Raw genomic sequence first — 17,045 nt, 5'->3', positions numbered from 1 at the left:
TATTTTAATTTTTATAGTTGAAAACAAACAGACTTATTTTTTAACTTAATTAAATTAATTAAGGACAAATCAAACACTAACCTAAATGGGACCCTACCAAATAATTGGAACAAAAAGGTTTTATTTAGGTTATGATTGAGGGACCATTGCTTTTAATATGTACAATGTTCCATAAAGCGAGCTGTCAAGTTGTCCATCAATTAGCACACAAAATCCAAAGAGCCAAACAGTCCCTTCTAACGTCATATATTATGGCGTGTCCAGCTAATCAGATCCTATTTTTCTGAGAGGACAGAAAAGCAAAAAGCCTCCATCCCCACCTCCTCCTCCATAGAGAGAAGAGAAGTGAAAGAGAAGGAAAATGAGAGATTTGTTTGTTTTGTTTCCAATATTCACACTCATAGATAGAGAGAGAGAGAGAGAGAGAGAGTTCTTGAGCCTTTGAGACCTCTGACTGTAATGCCATTGTTAGTGGGCTAGGCTCACATTGAGAGGAGGAAAAGAGAGCGGGGACATTTTTGATTTTTGATTTTTGATTTCTGCTTTCTTTCAGATGGAGGAGGTCTCAGTAAAGGTGACCATAATATATAATATAAGTTTGATTTATATGTTTCTATTTAATTTTTGTTCCCTTATTTTGAATGTCATTTGCACTTCGATATTTCTATTCATAGTCTGTGTGTGAATTCATACTACTTTCATTCTGTTTATTTGTTCCAAACCATCCTTTGAATTCTTCAACTTTTTCTTGATTTCATTTGTTTATTCATTTAACTCACAGTCTTACATAAATAAGACGGAATGATTTTTCTATTCAACTTTTGAATGTCATTTACATTTTTTTTCCCACTATGGTTTACATTTTAGGTCATCTATACCCCACATATATATGTTGTATTCTAGGGAATGCGATGTTTATAGTTATAGTTTATCATTGTCAAACCGAGGTATAGCTCTCTTCAATTTAATTTAGTGACTATATTGGTAGTAAATTGACACCTCTAATTTAGGTATCATTTGTCAACTATACATTTTAGTTAAAAGATTATTATAAATTGTCACATCACTCTCTTTATTTTTCTGTACATCTTTTTGTAAAAAATTAAAAATTTATTAAAATAACTTATTTCCAAACGAGACTTTAATTCAATAGAAAGATAATATTGTGAAGTGATACTGGTGGAAAGAGAGGTGGTGACAGTGGCGATGACAATAGCGGTAAAGCGAGGAATGGTGATAGTGGTAATGGTAGGAGATGGGTCACAATGGCAATAGGTGGTGGAAGGTAGCTGTGTTGTGTTGGTTAGGTAGATTGAGAGAAGGAGTAGGAATGGCAACGGGGCGGGGCGGGGCCGGGGATCACCCTCTCCGTCCCCGATCGCCGATCGCCGAACTTCCCCCGATCCCCGGCCCCGATCCCCGACGGGGATCCCACTACCGCCCCCACCCTCGCCCCTAACGGGGATCGGGTTTCCCCGACCCCGAAAATCCCCGGCCATTAACAACCCACTTCAGCTCAAATACAACATCATCAATCAACAGATCTTCAAAAGAAATTAACTCCAGAAAAATAAAAAATAAAAAATAATAAAAAAACAAAAGGAGGAAGAGGAGTTGATCTTCACCCACAAATAAAAAAAAATAAAACAGATCAACAAAAAAAGAAGAAAAATAGCTCTCTGAGAGACATCTGAGTAGAAAAAGAGAACTTAGCAAACATCATCAACATCACACACACACACTACACAGATCTGAGAAGAGAGGTCTCGGATGAGAAGGAGAAAAAAAAAACATATAATATAATATATCATCAACGTCGGAGGAGGAGATCTGAGAAAAAAAAAAACATCATCAACGGCATCGTTGTCGGAGGTGTCGGACGAGAAGGAGGTGGCCCTCGTCGGAGGAGGAGGAGGCTATCTGCTATTGATCTTATCTTCATCACAGGATCTACACAGGAGAGAGAGAGAGAGAGGCTGAGACTCTGAGAGGAGTGTGATGTGAGTGAATGTGAAAGAGTGTGAGAGAGGGCTAAACAAATAATATAATATAATATATATATATATATATATATATATATATTATAATAACACTAAACAACTAACACTAAACAACTAACATAATATATATATATATTATAATATAATTATACGGGGATACAGGCGGGGAACAGCCGGGGCGGGGCGGGGCCGGGGTCGGGGTTGAGGAACCTATTCCCGTCCCCGGCCCAAAAATTATCGGGGGTTTAATTTTTAATACCATCTCCGACCCTATGGGGATAATTTTCGGAGAAAAACCGTTCCAATCGGGGTCGGGGGATCGGGTCCCCATCGAGCCGGGTTTAAATTGCCATCCCTAAGAAGGAGACGAAGAAAAAGATGATACAGTATGATTAGATGTGTACCCGTAGTTGAGGGTATTAATGTCATTACAATTTTTTTGTTACCTTTTTTTTTTTTTTTTTTTTTTTCTAGACAAATACTTACATAACAATGTTGTAGACAAAAAATTGAGAATTTGATATTAGTGACAATAATTTGTACCCAATTAATAAGAATGTAGTAAAAAATTAATAAGAATTTAATAAGAATCTCTTTCCATACTTACACAAAGGCACTAATGTAATGTCTAAAATGCTAAGGTGGTGTTTGGCAAGTTGGGTTGGGGCTAAAATAGCCACAAAAAACAAAACAGGCTATTTTAGCCACAACAAACAAAACATCACATCTAACCCATAATCATCATACTCTTCTCTCACAAAAAAAGTCAAAAAAGCCAAAAAGTCAAAAAGTCCTTCCCAAACCAAGCTTTTTAGCCCAGGCTAAAATAGCCAAAAAAGCCAAAAAGCCAAAAAGCCAACCCACTTCCCAAACGGAGGCTAAGAGAACTATATATTAGTGAAAATAGTTTGGCACTCTGATTAGGCAATAATTTTGTAATCTTATTAGACTAATCAGCAACATTAGAATTTAGGCCCTCATAGAATTTTTTTTTAATGTATTTTTAACTTTTCCTCCACACTGCTAGGGTGTACCAAGTAAAACTCAAGTTAATAAAGGGCAAATAAATAAAATTTATCCCTTCTTTAGGGAAGTGATTACGGGTAGAATAAACAAAAAGAGTGCGATTAATAATAATCTCCACTATTTTACATTCAAAAATGATCCGGCTGCCCTTTTCCTCCCATCCCCACGACCCCCTCTTAGATTGATTGGCTAGATTATTTTTATTTTTTTTCTCCTCCACCAAACACCAACCCCCACGTATGTGTGGGAGTGGTGGGGGTTGGTGATTGAGGGGGTCTCAATCACATCTCTTTTACTTTGGACCTAGTCACTAAAATTGCTCTTCTTTTTTTATTTTTTTATTTTTAACCTACTATAATTCTAACTATACCCTTTCTTGATCTCCCTTTCTTAGCCTCCCCTACCACTACCCTACCTCTAACAGCCCCTCATACTCTTTCCATGCATCGCCCAACTTCTTCTCCTTCGAAACCAACCCCTCTGTGAAACCCTAATGGCAAAATCCTTCTTATCTTCCTTTGTCAAATCTCGTTGCCTCTTGGAGCTGGTGGTGGCTGTAGTGGGGTTGGGTAAGGTTAGGATTTTAAAGGTTGAATAAAATTAGAAATTTATATATTAGGGTAAAATTGGGATAAAAAAATGGAAGAGATAGGTAGAATTTATACTTTATGATAACAAATCATTTTTCTTTTTTATCTCTCTTTTTAGTTTTTAATTTATTTGCTTTAACTATACGCTCAATTCCTTAATTCTGGTAGCTAGAATTTAAACTTTACACTTTCTTTACTAGATGGAAGAAAAAAGTTAAAACCATGAGGACTAAAACAAAATCTTTTCATGTGTATTAGATTTTGCTTAAAATTAAAATCACAAGGCAGGATGTACTTTTGGAGACTCTTAAAATTAAGAGTTTTAGAAAATAAATATTTTGGTCTCTAAAAGTAAAAATTTTGTTGCAAAAGACATTTAATGTCCAATTTCTATCGTCATAAGGATAGTCGTTAAAAGACCGTTCTGAAAAATCAAATATAAGGCATTTAATAACAAAATTTTGAAAATGTTACTAATAAAAACACTTTTAGAGACAAAATAATTTAGTCTCAAAAGGGTTTATTTTTTTAGACAAAAAATTTGGTCCTAAAAAGATAATAATTCATCACTAATGTCCAATTTTTGTTGTTAAAAATATAATAATAACATTTTTTACAACAAAAATATGTGATCCCTAAAAATTATTTTGTCCCTAAATTTTGATCCTTAAAATCTTAATTTTCTGTGGACTTATTTATATTTATATTTATCTTTTTGAAAGTTTGTATCATAGTGTTTAGTGATAAAAATAAGTTAAAAAAATTAATTATTAAAAATAATGGCACATATATTGTTAATTTTAATTTTTTAATTATTAACTTTCAATTTGTTAAAATCGGCACCAAACTTCTTTTTTTTTTTTTTAATATATATATATATCAAAAAGGCTTAAACCAAGGGTTAAGGCTTGTTTAAGGTATAGTTTTTTTTTTTTTTTTTTTAATCACAAAAAGACGTATAAAAAAAATAAAAAAATAATGTGATCTTAATAAGTCAATAAAGTTCTTATTTTTTGTGTATCCAAAACAAATCTGCAAATTCTCTTTTCTATCAAACTGCTTTGGAAAATTATTAAATATTTGTCAATTATTGTATGATATTATTTATATAATATTTGAATAGATAAAAAATAGAAATACATATTAAGTGGGTCAATTTTTATCTTCCAGCTATTTAACAAAAATAAGTTAGCATATTTCACAATACTTTTTTTTTCTTTTACATAATTAATTTAGTCTAATTTTTTAACTATTTTAACCTTGTTAAAAATGTTCGGTTTGGAAAAAAACTTTTGGCTTTCTTTATAGTTTTGTAAGAAAAAATGTAAAATAATTATGATTTAAATATAACATTTTATTTCATTACTTTTTAATTTATTTTATATTTTAATAAACTAAATTAATCTCAACTTACTAAATGAAATCTTAATATCGTATAAATAATATCGCATGATATACTGAGAAATTATTGAATAATTATGACCCTGTTTGGTAGAGCTTATTTCTAATTTATTTCAGTTTTTAGCTTAATTTAAGCTATTTTGATGTGTTTGGTTCAGCTTAACAATACAGCTTATAACTTTTATAAGTCAAAAATCAACTTATTCTTTGAGTGGAGGAGGAAAAACTTAATTTATAAGTCAAAAATCAGCTTATGTTCACAGGTATAAGTTATAAGTTGTTAGGCTATAAATTATAATCACTTTCCCACAACTCTACCAAACGGGCCTATCTCCCACAACTTTAGATTAAATACTCAATATTTAGGGTGTGTTTGATTGGACGGACTGGAAAAAGGGGGATTAGAATCCATCGGACTTGAGTCCTGGGACTGTGAATCCCCCGGACTATTTGGTCGGATTGAATATGTATCCTGTGTTTGTTTTTTCATGGGATTAGATGTCTGGATAGGACTATTTTCAGTGAATCCAACATTTGGTTGGACGGACTGGATAAGATCAATGAACAAATGACTAGTTTACCATTTTTCAATTGTTTACTAAGTAATAGCAATATTAAACATATCTTTAATATTTTAATTATTTTTAGTAAACATTAAACATACTAATGGTTAAATTTTGTTTAAAGATATTTAAACATACTAATATTGATAAAAAATTGACTGGTACAAATTATTTTTATTTAAACAAATAAAAATTTATTGTTGAAATTAAACATACTAATGGTTAAATGTTTAAATTTTTATTTAAACAATTAACATTGAAATTATTTTGATGTACAGATTATGTTTAAACAATTAACAATTAACAATTAATAATTAAATAAATGTTGATGTACAGATTATGTTTAAACAATTAACAAATGTTGATGTAATTAACAATTAACAAATGTAGATGTAATCAAATGTTGACGTATTAAAACATAATTTAATAGGTGTTAAATAAATATACATGTTGATGTACAGATGTTGAAATAATTTAATAAACATGTTGATGTATAAATGTTTAAATGTTTAAATAAAACATAATTTAAATAAATGAAATTATTTATTGTTGAAATTAAACATTTAATTGTTTAAATAAAACATCTATTAAAACATCTATTAAATGTAAATAATGAAATTAAATAAAACATAAACAAAATTTTAAAATAAAACATCAATAAAATATCTATAAAAAATTATTTTAAAAAATTAAATAAATAAAACATTAATAAAAAGTTAAATAAAATTATTTTATTTTTAAATTGAGACATTTAAATTTTATTAAATATAATACATAATTAAATAGTAGAGGGTCAAAATTGTCATTTTCACATCTAATCCAAACAGTGATTAGTCCCCCAAAACAATCTCACCCCCAGGACAGGATAGTCCCCCATATCCCCCATATGGGGGACGCCGAATTAAAAAAAAAAATCAAACGACGGATAAGGAAAGAGACCGGACATGAAGTCCAAATAGTAGATAGTCCCCCCTTATCCCCAATCAAACACACCCTTAATGTGAAACAAATAATAATGAACACAGCCAACAGCAAGATCTGACAAAGGCAGAGCTGATTTCTATTTTATTTAGTATTTATTTATTTTTCATAGTCTTGGTTTTGCTCACACGACATGCTGAGTGAGTATGGTCCTAGTGGCAGGTGCACACATTTCATGGCCTAGTGGTAGATAAGAAATTGAAAACTTATGAGCCTAGTGTGATGATATCACTTGGCAACAATATTTATGTGATATTTTTGATAAGTTAAAATTATAAAATATAATAAGTAAGTTATTTACACGGCTGGAAAAATGACTTTTAGCGGCGTTTTAAAAACGCCGCTATATGTATGAAAAACGTCGCTAATTCCTTTAGTGACGCTTATCACCAAACGTCGAGGACGTGGCCGTCGCTATAAGTTTATGACGCTTTAAAAACGTCGTAAAATTAGTATAGGCGGCGTTTTTAAAAACGCCGCTAAATGCGATAAATAATGATAAAATGACGTCATCCAATATTTAGCGACGTTTTTAAAACGCCGTGATAGATTTTTTTATTTTAAAAAAAATGTCCGTTGGCACTGTAGTGGCGTTTTGAAAAAACGCCGTTATAGCTCCTTTTTTTAAAAAAAAATTGTTCTGAATCTGTTATATTTAACTAAAAAACATACTTGTAATAAAGCTGAAAAATAACAATAATATGAATAAAATTTTACAGCTACTTCAATATATTGACTAAATAAACATTACATGATTGTGTCTGAACTAAAATCAAACAACAAACACAATCAAAAAATAAAAAGAAAAAATAGGTTAAGTCATTTGCTTGCACATGCAGATGCAATGGAATAGTCAAGCATATTACACATCATTACACTGCAAAATAGGGATTCGTATTCAATTAATCATAATAGGTTCATGTACAACAAAGACAATTTTGAGCAGGATACATTCCCAAATCCCAGTCAACACAAAGGAATGCAGAGAGCCCGGTGAACAGTGGCGCTGACACCTTCTCCAACTTCTTCATATAATTTGTAATTTTCTGCATCATAATCCTTCACCTTTATCATAAAATGAAATTTAGTAAACCAAAGCAAAGAAGAATTGAGCATGATGCCCAGTAGTTTAAATGGGAAAATCAAGAAAAAGAATCCCTAATACCGCTTCTCTATATTCTCCAATAGCATGGAAGGAAGAAGCTCTTAAATATAAACACTCAATGTTTGAGCTTTCAAGCTTAACCCAACGGATAAATCCTTGATGGCATTCCTGCAACTACTGGGCATATCCAACTTAAGGATTAGAGTTAGCTGAGCTAAGCTGTTCCAATGGTTTAGTATAGATTTCAGACAAAAAAAAATAGCATTTGAATTATTCATCAATTTCAGACTAAGATTTCTACCTGACATATACAATTAGTATGGCTTTTTAAACATTAATTCAATGTTGTCTTTTAGATCTAGATTTCCGAAATAGATTTGTGAGTTTTAGTTGTGACCAACTAAAAATTAATGTAAAATTTTATCATACACCAACCTTCTACACTGAAGTTGAGCTGACTTCCAAGGCGGAGGACTGGATTCTGAGGGTATAAATGAGAACCAACTGCATTCTGAAGAAATTCACAATTTAACAGTGATTTTAAATTGCAAAGAGGACTACATAAAAAATACCAGAAAAGGCTTGCACTGAAAGCAAAATAAAAAAAATAATAAATTGAGGACTTATTTAAACATAATCTAGAATTATTAATAATAAAAGTGCAAGGAAAATAGAAATTAAAAAATAATCAACACATTGAATGGAAAATACTACTTCATTTACCTGAAACATAATTTTTTTTTTTTTAATAAAATAAGGGAGAAGATGAAGAAGACTGAATTGAAAAGTTGAGAGATATATACAGATCATCAGGGCTGCAATGCATCTCATCATTATTGAAGCAATCAGCTAGCCATCCCTCAGATGACTGATCCAGGCCCTCGTGACCAGTTGCAGATGTTTCCTCTGTTAAGCACATTATAACAAGCAAGACAAAAAAAAAACATGTATGAATGTTAAGAACCTATTCATCTCAGAACAGAACTTTACAGGACAAACCTTCAAAACCAGACACCCAATGCGACATATCAGATAAAGCCTCTTCAAGCGAATCTTCTCTCTCCTAATCAAAGAACCAAAAAAGAGTGATCCAATGGTTTTGTGAAACTTGATTCAATCACACAAATTAATACTAAAACGTAATTTCAACTGAAACTTTGATTATAAATGCAAGTGTTTGAAACTTCCTTAATGAAGTGAGCAAGAACAAATTAATTAGGTGAAACCCAAATCTAAACTAGTTCAGAAGTTGCATTGACCAATAATGATCATTGACCAATAATGATCCCCTGACAAAATGTTGATATCATAAAATAATTTATCTTGATATGTGGTGGATGATAAATTTGTTTCCCTTCCAAAAGATAGAAGTCATATAATTGTCAATATACAACAGAACAGGTATTTCAACAATTATCTTTTGTGTGAAACCAAAATAAGACCACTATGTAGAATTTTTCCCCAAGAACAGAAAAAGATGTATCATGTAACATTTTCCCCAAGAACAATACGAAAGCTTCTTTGTTAGAATTTTTGTTAGAATTTTTCCCCAAGAACAGCAAAAGATCAATGTGTGATCATGTAATGTGTTGTGTATTATGATCATGTAATGTGTTGTGTATATAAATCACATACATAATACATATCAATGTGTGAGAAACACTCTGCTTCAGTTCTATTTCTATTTAACAGTTTGAAATAATTGTTCAAAAACTATCCTAAACTACTATCACAAATAATTTAGAGAGGAAATTCATTAAAAATTAAAATTAAGATTGTTAACTGAACACGGGTGGCTGAATTCCAAAGAAGCAAACATCGCAAACACCTAACAGGTTCATCCTATGAATTTGTTATCCATTTATAAATTATAACTCAAACACTACGAAGTAGTTTCGAATGACCACAAAGGTAAATGTCGTAAACCTGTGGTCTTCACATGCGGCTTTTCTTCACCTTTCTCGTCATTAGAAAGGAAAGCACTGACGATATCAAATCACCCCAACATCATGTATTGAATCAACCCAACCATTTGCAATCTGTAAGTCAAAAGCTAACGTGATCGCAGAGGGAATGAGCATTGTGAAATCAAAATCGCAGAGTGTATGAAATATTTGATTTTGTAGAATCTGATTTTGTAGAATCTGGCGGTGGCGGTGGAGCTTCGAAATCAAAATCATTCTGAGATTGGATCGACCGAATGATGAATCATCGAGCTGAAGAAGGTTGAATCGAGTTGAAGGAGCTGAAGGACCTAGAGAGAGAGAGAGAGAGCGAGTGAGTCAGATTTGGGGGATCGGTTTCTATGAGACTGCAGAGTTTCTCAGGTTGAAATAAGTTGGTGAGAGATTTGAGGGTTTGGAGAGAGAAGGACTGTTAAAACATTCCAAGGCGCTTTTTAAACGACTTCTATTACTTAAAACGGTGCCGTTTTAATTAAAACAAAATGCGACGTTGACAAAACGTCGTTAAATATTATAAATAGTGACGTTTTAAAAAACGCCGTTAAATAAACGCCGTTAAATCATATATTTTCTGTAGTGTTATTATTATAATTTATAAATAAACGAGTTAATATTGTTATATTGGCACAAAATTTTGCTGTATTATTAAATAAGAGTATGGCATAAATAATATTATATGACACTTTTAGACTACTAAATAATGATTCTTAAAAAAATTGTGGATAGGTCTCCATGTTGTTAATGAGCAGTTGATAAAAAGTTAGAAACAAATTTATATGTTTTTTATGAAAATGTGTGGTATAAAAAATGTAATTGTTATGTTTAAATTTGGTTAACTAGTATCTTTAAAACATACACACAAAATAAAAGATTTAAAAAAAGAAGAAGAAGAATATACTGCTTACTAATTTCTAGATTTTTTTTATTAATTTAATTTTTTTTTCATCATTTGCAAACTACTATTTCCATGAATTTTAATAGTAAATAGTGCACATTTGATATCATTTGCCTTTAAACATTATAATTAATTCTCTTTTGGACATTTCCAAATCTGATTTGTTTTCAAACATTTGCCTTCTCTCTATTTTTATCATGTCTTTCGTAAAAAAATAATTAAAATAGTTCATTCTCAAAACAATTCCGTTTAATAATTTGGCTGTTTAATAATTTTTTAATTTTTTGATTATTTTATGGGATAAAATAATAGACAAACCAAGAAATTTTTTTCTAACACAAATTTGCAAAAAAATTTACTTAAGGTTAAAAAGAAAAAGAAAAAAGACTTTTTTAGATGGATGCCAAATGATTCTCTTAATTACTCCTATAAAAAAAAATTTGTGTAACACCAATAATTTAGTTTGTGTGCCATAAAAATCCTAAAGTCAAGTCTTGTGAAAATCACTATAAATGATACAATTCATAAAGAATGATCTTAATATTTAGGAGCGGAGGGAGAAGGATACTTTGCAAAATGAACAAGTAAGTCTCCTACTCATATGAAATGAGAGTAAAATAGTGTGTACAATTTTAAATATTTTGGCATTGTTTCTGCAAAGTTTTGAGAATAACAATGTTATATATATAAAGAAAATTGAAGTATGGAATGTACGAAAAACTCTCACTTAAAGAAGTGGCCATACCATCATGTAAGAGTTTCTATATATCATGTGGACATTTTTTTTGTATTTAGTATTTCTCTTTTTTTAGAATGAAATGAATTACCTCACCCTCCAAATTTAGACCCTCCATTCCTTCTATGGGTAAATTTCCCAAAGGATCCTGACCTTGCATTTTATCTTACTACATTATAGTATTTTATAAGTACACTATATCCTCAAAAGAATTCATTACTATCTTAGTAATATCTTGGTATTACTAATCCTAATACAAACGGGGCCAAAACAAACGGGGCCTTGTAGATCAACTTTAAAATACTTTTTCTTAAACAATTAATGCATTTCCTTTCAATTTGCTTTTCCACCTCTATCCCCTAACAATTTTTTATTTTTTTTGTGTGTGGTCCTTCTCAACATTATCTTCTATTTTTTGGTTTTTTTTATGTTGCGTTTAAAACATAAATTTAGAGACTGCTTTGAGAAGGAAAATAGGAAGTGAATGAATATAAGTTTATTTTTTTTACTATTCTCTTTTCTTTCATTTTTTTTGTACAAATATTTTTTTAAATTTATAATCCAAACTCAGCTTCACTTTTCTTTTTTTTTCCCTTCTTTTTCTCTTTTCTCAATTTTTTTTTTTTTTATTTCTCTTCCCCTTTTTAATCCCCTTTCTCACTGGCCACACCTTTCTTGGTATTTTCATCCACCACTAAATTAATTTGCCTTTATTATAAGAGAAATTGTACAACAACTACCTCCTCTTTTGTAATATTTATTTGGTTCGAAATTTATTACAAACCAACCTATCCCAACAGCCGTTGCAATCTTTTTGGCCCCTTTAATGATCGAACCCTAGCTCTGTCTTGTTCATTTTGGAAGTTGGCAAAGATCTCCAAAATTATTGTCACACGATATTATCGCCACAGGAAATGTTGTGCAATTTTTCTTAAAAAATTACAAACTAAAAACTAATAATGGTGACTATAAACCTAGCCAAAAACTACAGTGTTTGTTTCTTTGGTTGGTTGGTTGGTTAATTGATTGTATGGTTGTGGTTATATGTTAGAATTTATTTTGTAATTTGACATGGGTAAGCCCATAAAATATATAAAAAATACAGCCTACCACTTAGGGCCCAATGCGCAATTCAAATACTATAACCCAGCGTTGCTGGAGCTCAACATGGCATCAAGAACCAATGACACTTAGACACGTGACAGGTGAAGGACAGGCCACATAAGCAGACAAAGATCCTGCAAAGTTATTGCACTGCACATCAGCCATTAATGAAACCCCTTACAGCATTTATTACGATAAGCCCTCCCCGTCGAGACAGAACGGCCTCACCATGAACAAGGCAAGCTAGAGCATAGACTTTCGGCCATGGCGACGTGTCGGAAGGGACAACGAAATGATTACCAGAGGATATAAGCGGACGTCGAAGACAAGAAGAAGGTTAAGTTTTCTACCTCTAATTCATCTCGACATACCATCTCTCTTTCTCATCGGAGGGTTCGCTGGGGGACTTCCCGTTCCCCGTTGAACTCTTGTGTAGGTCTCTTGGTGGGCTTGGTCATTCGAACACTAGTTTGGGAAGTGTGGATCAGTCCGACTCATTCCATCTGGAACACGCTATATCATCAGTTTGGCGCCGTCTGTGGAAATCTTTTGCTCCACTCAGCAGTTATGCTCATTGTCGCCGGAGACCCTTTCTCGATAACCTCTTCTTACCACCTGCGAAGGTGGATGGTTACAACTAGATTCATGGCTTCTCACCACAATGTTGCCGACCACCAAGTCGACCCTCCCAATCCTAACAACCCACCGCACTATTTTACCGAGCTCACCAACAGCATTAACCGCCTGGCCGAGCAAAACCAAGCTTTGATTAATGCTCTACTCCAAAGAAACATTCTCATGCCTCCTCCACCACCTCAAGATATTCCATCTAACCAAGAACGAGCCCCGAGCCATACTATCCAGCAGCCCCATCCACCCAACTTGGAAGACTTTCGACCCCCTCCTCCAGAAATAAATCCGCTACCCCGGGCCCCGCATCCATCGGTCCTGGCACTAACCCCTGAAGGAGAGGCCAGTAGCGTCCAACCACCGTTGCCTTCCGGTGATGGCAACATTCCTCTTTGGGATGCAGAACTCCGAGCCATGAAGCTCCAACTCCAAGGAGTCATGTAGAACATACAACATAAACCATCTACCACAGCCAACTCCCCATTCGTTGCCTCCATCAGGGACAAACCTCTACCCCCCAAGTTTAAAATGCCCGAGGTCAACTCTTTCGACGGCACATCGGATCTAGTCGATCACTTGGAGACCTACAGAACCCTCATGATCCTCCATGTATTTCCCGACGAAATCATGTGTCGGGCTTTCCCCGTAACACTCAAGGGGTCGGCTCGACTCTGGTTTAGTCAACTACCAGCAGACTCTGTTTCCACTTTCTAGTACTTCAGTGACTCCTTTCTCAGCCATTTCATTGGAGCCCAACGCCAACGGCGTCTGGCAACCCAGCTCCTCAACATCTGTCAGACTGAGGGGGAGTCGCTCGCTTCAACACCGAAGCCCTATAGGTGGCAGAAAACGATGACAAGGTCATCCTCACGGCGTTCATGGCCGGCCTACGATCATCTGATTTCCTCTTCTCCCTCTCCAAAAATCCCCCGACCTCCATGGCAACCCTACTTTCCAAAGCCTAAAAATACATGAACGCCGAAGATTCCCTAGCCGCTAGCCAAGACCCTACAGCCAAAAACCCAACCCCCAGAGAGAAGAGAAAGGACTCAGAAACCAGAAACACCCAGTACAATAACCAAATACCTCAGTATACTGACCGACCTCCCCGAGCCAACTGGTCGGCACCAACCCGACCGCCCGGCCAGTTCGAACGGTACATGCCCCTCAATTCTCCCATGGAACAAGTCCTCAATCAGATCCAAAGAGACTACCTCCTAAAATGGCCCCAACCATCACGGTCTCCTTCCAATCGACGAGACCAGTCCAAATACTACCGTCTTCACCAGGACCACGGCCATAATACCGAGGAGTGTGTTAACCGCAAAAATCAGGTCGAGGGCTTGATACGTCAAGGACATCTCAGTCGATTCACGGAGAGGCAAAGTACTGAACCCATCAAAAATAATCGCTGGCGCACCCCTCCTCGACAACCAGCATAACCTAACCAAGGTCATGATCGCCCTCCACAGCAACCTCGGGCACAAGGTAACCCCGCCCCACCTGTTGGAGAAATCAAAGTTATTTCCGACGGGCTCGCTTGTAGACGACCATCCCGCTCGGCTCAGCGAGCGAAACTCAGAAAAATAAGGCAAGGCTCAGACAAAGAAGTTGCCACATTGGACCGACCCACCAAACAGCCCAAGCAATGGACGGAGCCTATCACCTTTACGGATACCGACTGCACAGGCATCCGTTACCCCCATGACGACCCTCTCGTCATTTCCGCCCTCATCTCCAATTAAAAGGTCAGACGGGTTCTCGTCGGCAACGGCAGTTCTTCAGACATCATCTTTCTAAATTGCTTCTGCCAGCTCAAGATCGGGGAAGAAAGTTTGTCCCCTCTCCAAACCCCACTAGTCGGTTTCACTGGAGATCGAGTGACCTCCATCGGCACCATCGATCTTCCCATCACAATCGGGGAATACTCACGGCAGACCACAAAGTTACTCACCTTCCTCATCGTCGACTGTCCCTCTGCCTACAACATCATCCTCAACTGCACCGCCCTAAATACTTTATAAGCTACTACATCCACTTTCCATCTTGCCGTCAAGTTCCCCACTGACTTGGGAGTCGGCATAGTAAGAGGAGAGGAGACCGTGGCCAGGGAATGTTACGTCGTCTCACTAAAAGATGTCAAGCTAAAGGAGGCTATGATCATCGAAGGGCTCGACGTCAGAAACGAGGACGAGCTGGTCAGAGGGGAACCAGTGGAAGAGTTTATTGAGGTCCCCATCGACCCCACCAACCCGACAAAAACTACCAAAATCGGCAACCAACTATCCTTCCAAGCAAAAGTCGACCTTACCGCCCTCCTAATTGAGCACAACGACGTATTTTCCTGGACCTACTCAGACATGCCGGGTATTGACCCCTCCTTTATAACCCATCATCTCAGCATCGAGCCCCACTTCCGACCCTTCCACCAGAAGCAGTGCATCTTTCACCCGGAGCGCAACACTCTTATCGCCTCCGAAGTAGATAAGCTCCTCGAGGCACAGTTTATCAAAAATGTGGACTACCCCAGATGGCTATCAAATGTGGTCTTGGTTCGTAAAAACAACAGTAAATGACAACTCTGTGTCGACTACCCAGACCTTAACCGAGCCTGCCCCAAAGACAGTTACCCCCTTCCTCGCATAGATCTGCTCATTAACGCCACGGCCGGCCATCAAATGCTCAACTTCATGGACGCCTTCTCTGGATACAACCAAATTCTGATGCACCCGTCTAACCGGGAGCACACCTCATTCATCACCGACCGGGGAACCTACCATTATTGTGTCATGCTGTTTGGGTTAAAAAATGCTAGGGCCACTTACCAACGATTGGTCAATGTCGTCTCTCAACATCAGATAGGCCAGAACATGGAAGTATATGTCGACGACATGCTAGTCAAGAGCAAGCTCTCCACTGATCATCTGGCCGACCTCCGAGAGACCTTCAGCACCCTACGAAAGTATCAAATGAAGCTAAACCCGGAGAAATGAGCCTTCGGTGTTGAATCTGGGAAGTTCTTGGGTTTCATGGTCAGTCAGCAGGGCATCGAAGCTAACCCCGAAAAGATCAAGGCCTTAATTGAAATGCAGTCATCCAGAATGGTTAAGGAGGTTCAGAGGCTTACTGGCCGAGTTGCCGCCCTCAACCGCTTCATTTCCCGCACAACGGACAAGTGCCTCTCTTTCTTCAAAGTTCTTCGGCAAACTTTTGAGTGGACGGCAAAATTCGAAGAAGCCTTTCAGCAGTTAAAACAGTGCATGGCCAACTCCTCCTACTTTCTCAAGCAATCACAGGTGAACCCCTTTTCCTCTACTTAGCTGTGTCAAACACCGCAGTCAGTGCAACACTCATTAGGGAAGACAGCTCTGTCCAACGACCGGTCTACTACATCAGTCGAGCTCTCAAGGGAGCAGAACAGAACTACCCATTGCTTGAAAAAATGGCCTTAGCCTTAGTCATAGCCTCAAGGCGACTTCGACCTTACTTTCGGGTGCACCCCATCGTCGTCCTCATTAACCAACCGTTGAAGAAAATAATGCAATAACTAGAGTTGTCCGGCCAACTTATGCAATGGTCAGTCGAGCTCTGCTAGTTTGACATCTCCTACAGACCTCAAACGGCGATCAAAGGGCAGGCTGTCGCCGATTTTATCTTGGAATTCACTAATCGCACTCCCACCAAGGCCCCACCACCTCCACGACCCTAGACTGAGGCAGAAGACCCCCACTCTTGGACCCTCAACGTCGATGGATCATCCCGCAAAGAAGGCTATGGGGCTGGTCTTATCCTCACCGCCCCCGAGGGTAGTTACTTCAAATGTGCTCTCCGTTTCTTATTCGATGCAAGCAATAATGAGGCCGAATATGAAGCATTGATAGCAGGTCTCCGCCTAGCCAGAGACATTGGTGTTAGCCATATCCAAGTGTTCAGCGATTCCCAGCTCATTGTCGGACAAATCACGGGGGAATTCAATGCCAAGAAAGACACAATGCGGGCTTACAGGGATATTGCACTCCCCCTTGCTCGCCACTTCAACGCTTTCCACAT

The 17,045-nt window shown here is 36.3% G+C and overlaps 2 long non-coding RNA genes across 5 annotated transcripts in view; one reads left to right on the top strand and one right to left on the bottom strand.

Annotated features, from left to right (window-relative positions):
* The first annotated feature begins 298 nt into the window (after nt 1–298).
* Nucleotides 299–17,045, top strand: part of LOC145801851 (uncharacterized) — a 50,921-nt gene continuing 34,174 nt past the window's right edge. Inside the window, exon 1 of the long non-coding RNA XR_014343514.1 lies at nt 299–574. This is a non-coding gene — a long non-coding RNA (uncharacterized LOC145801851). The remainder of the gene's footprint in view (nt 575–17,045) is intronic.
* On the bottom strand, nt 7,434–9,793 carry LOC145801846 (uncharacterized). 4 transcript variants are annotated; one of them, XR_014343503.1, is made up of 4 exons: nt 9,593–9,793; nt 8,666–8,729; nt 8,102–8,572; nt 7,434–7,840 (listed from the first exon to the last, which is right to left on the bottom strand). It is a non-coding gene; the product is annotated as an uncharacterized LOC145801846 (long non-coding RNA). The 4 variants fall into 4 exon arrangements; XR_014343501.1 differs by lacking the exon at nt 9,593–9,793 and having other exon boundaries at nt 8,102–8,177; nt 8,470–8,572; nt 8,666–9,061; XR_014343502.1 differs by having other exon boundaries at nt 8,102–8,729.

Source organism: Camellia sinensis, chromosome 11 (genome assembly GCF_055761805.1).
Source record: "Camellia sinensis isolate YWXY chromosome 11, ASM5576180v1, whole genome shotgun sequence".
NCBI classification, from domain to species: domain Eukaryota; kingdom Viridiplantae; phylum Streptophyta; class Magnoliopsida; order Ericales; family Theaceae; genus Camellia; species Camellia sinensis.
Note: the sequence above shows the minus strand (reverse complement) of the source record. Positions and strands in the feature narration are given on the sequence as shown.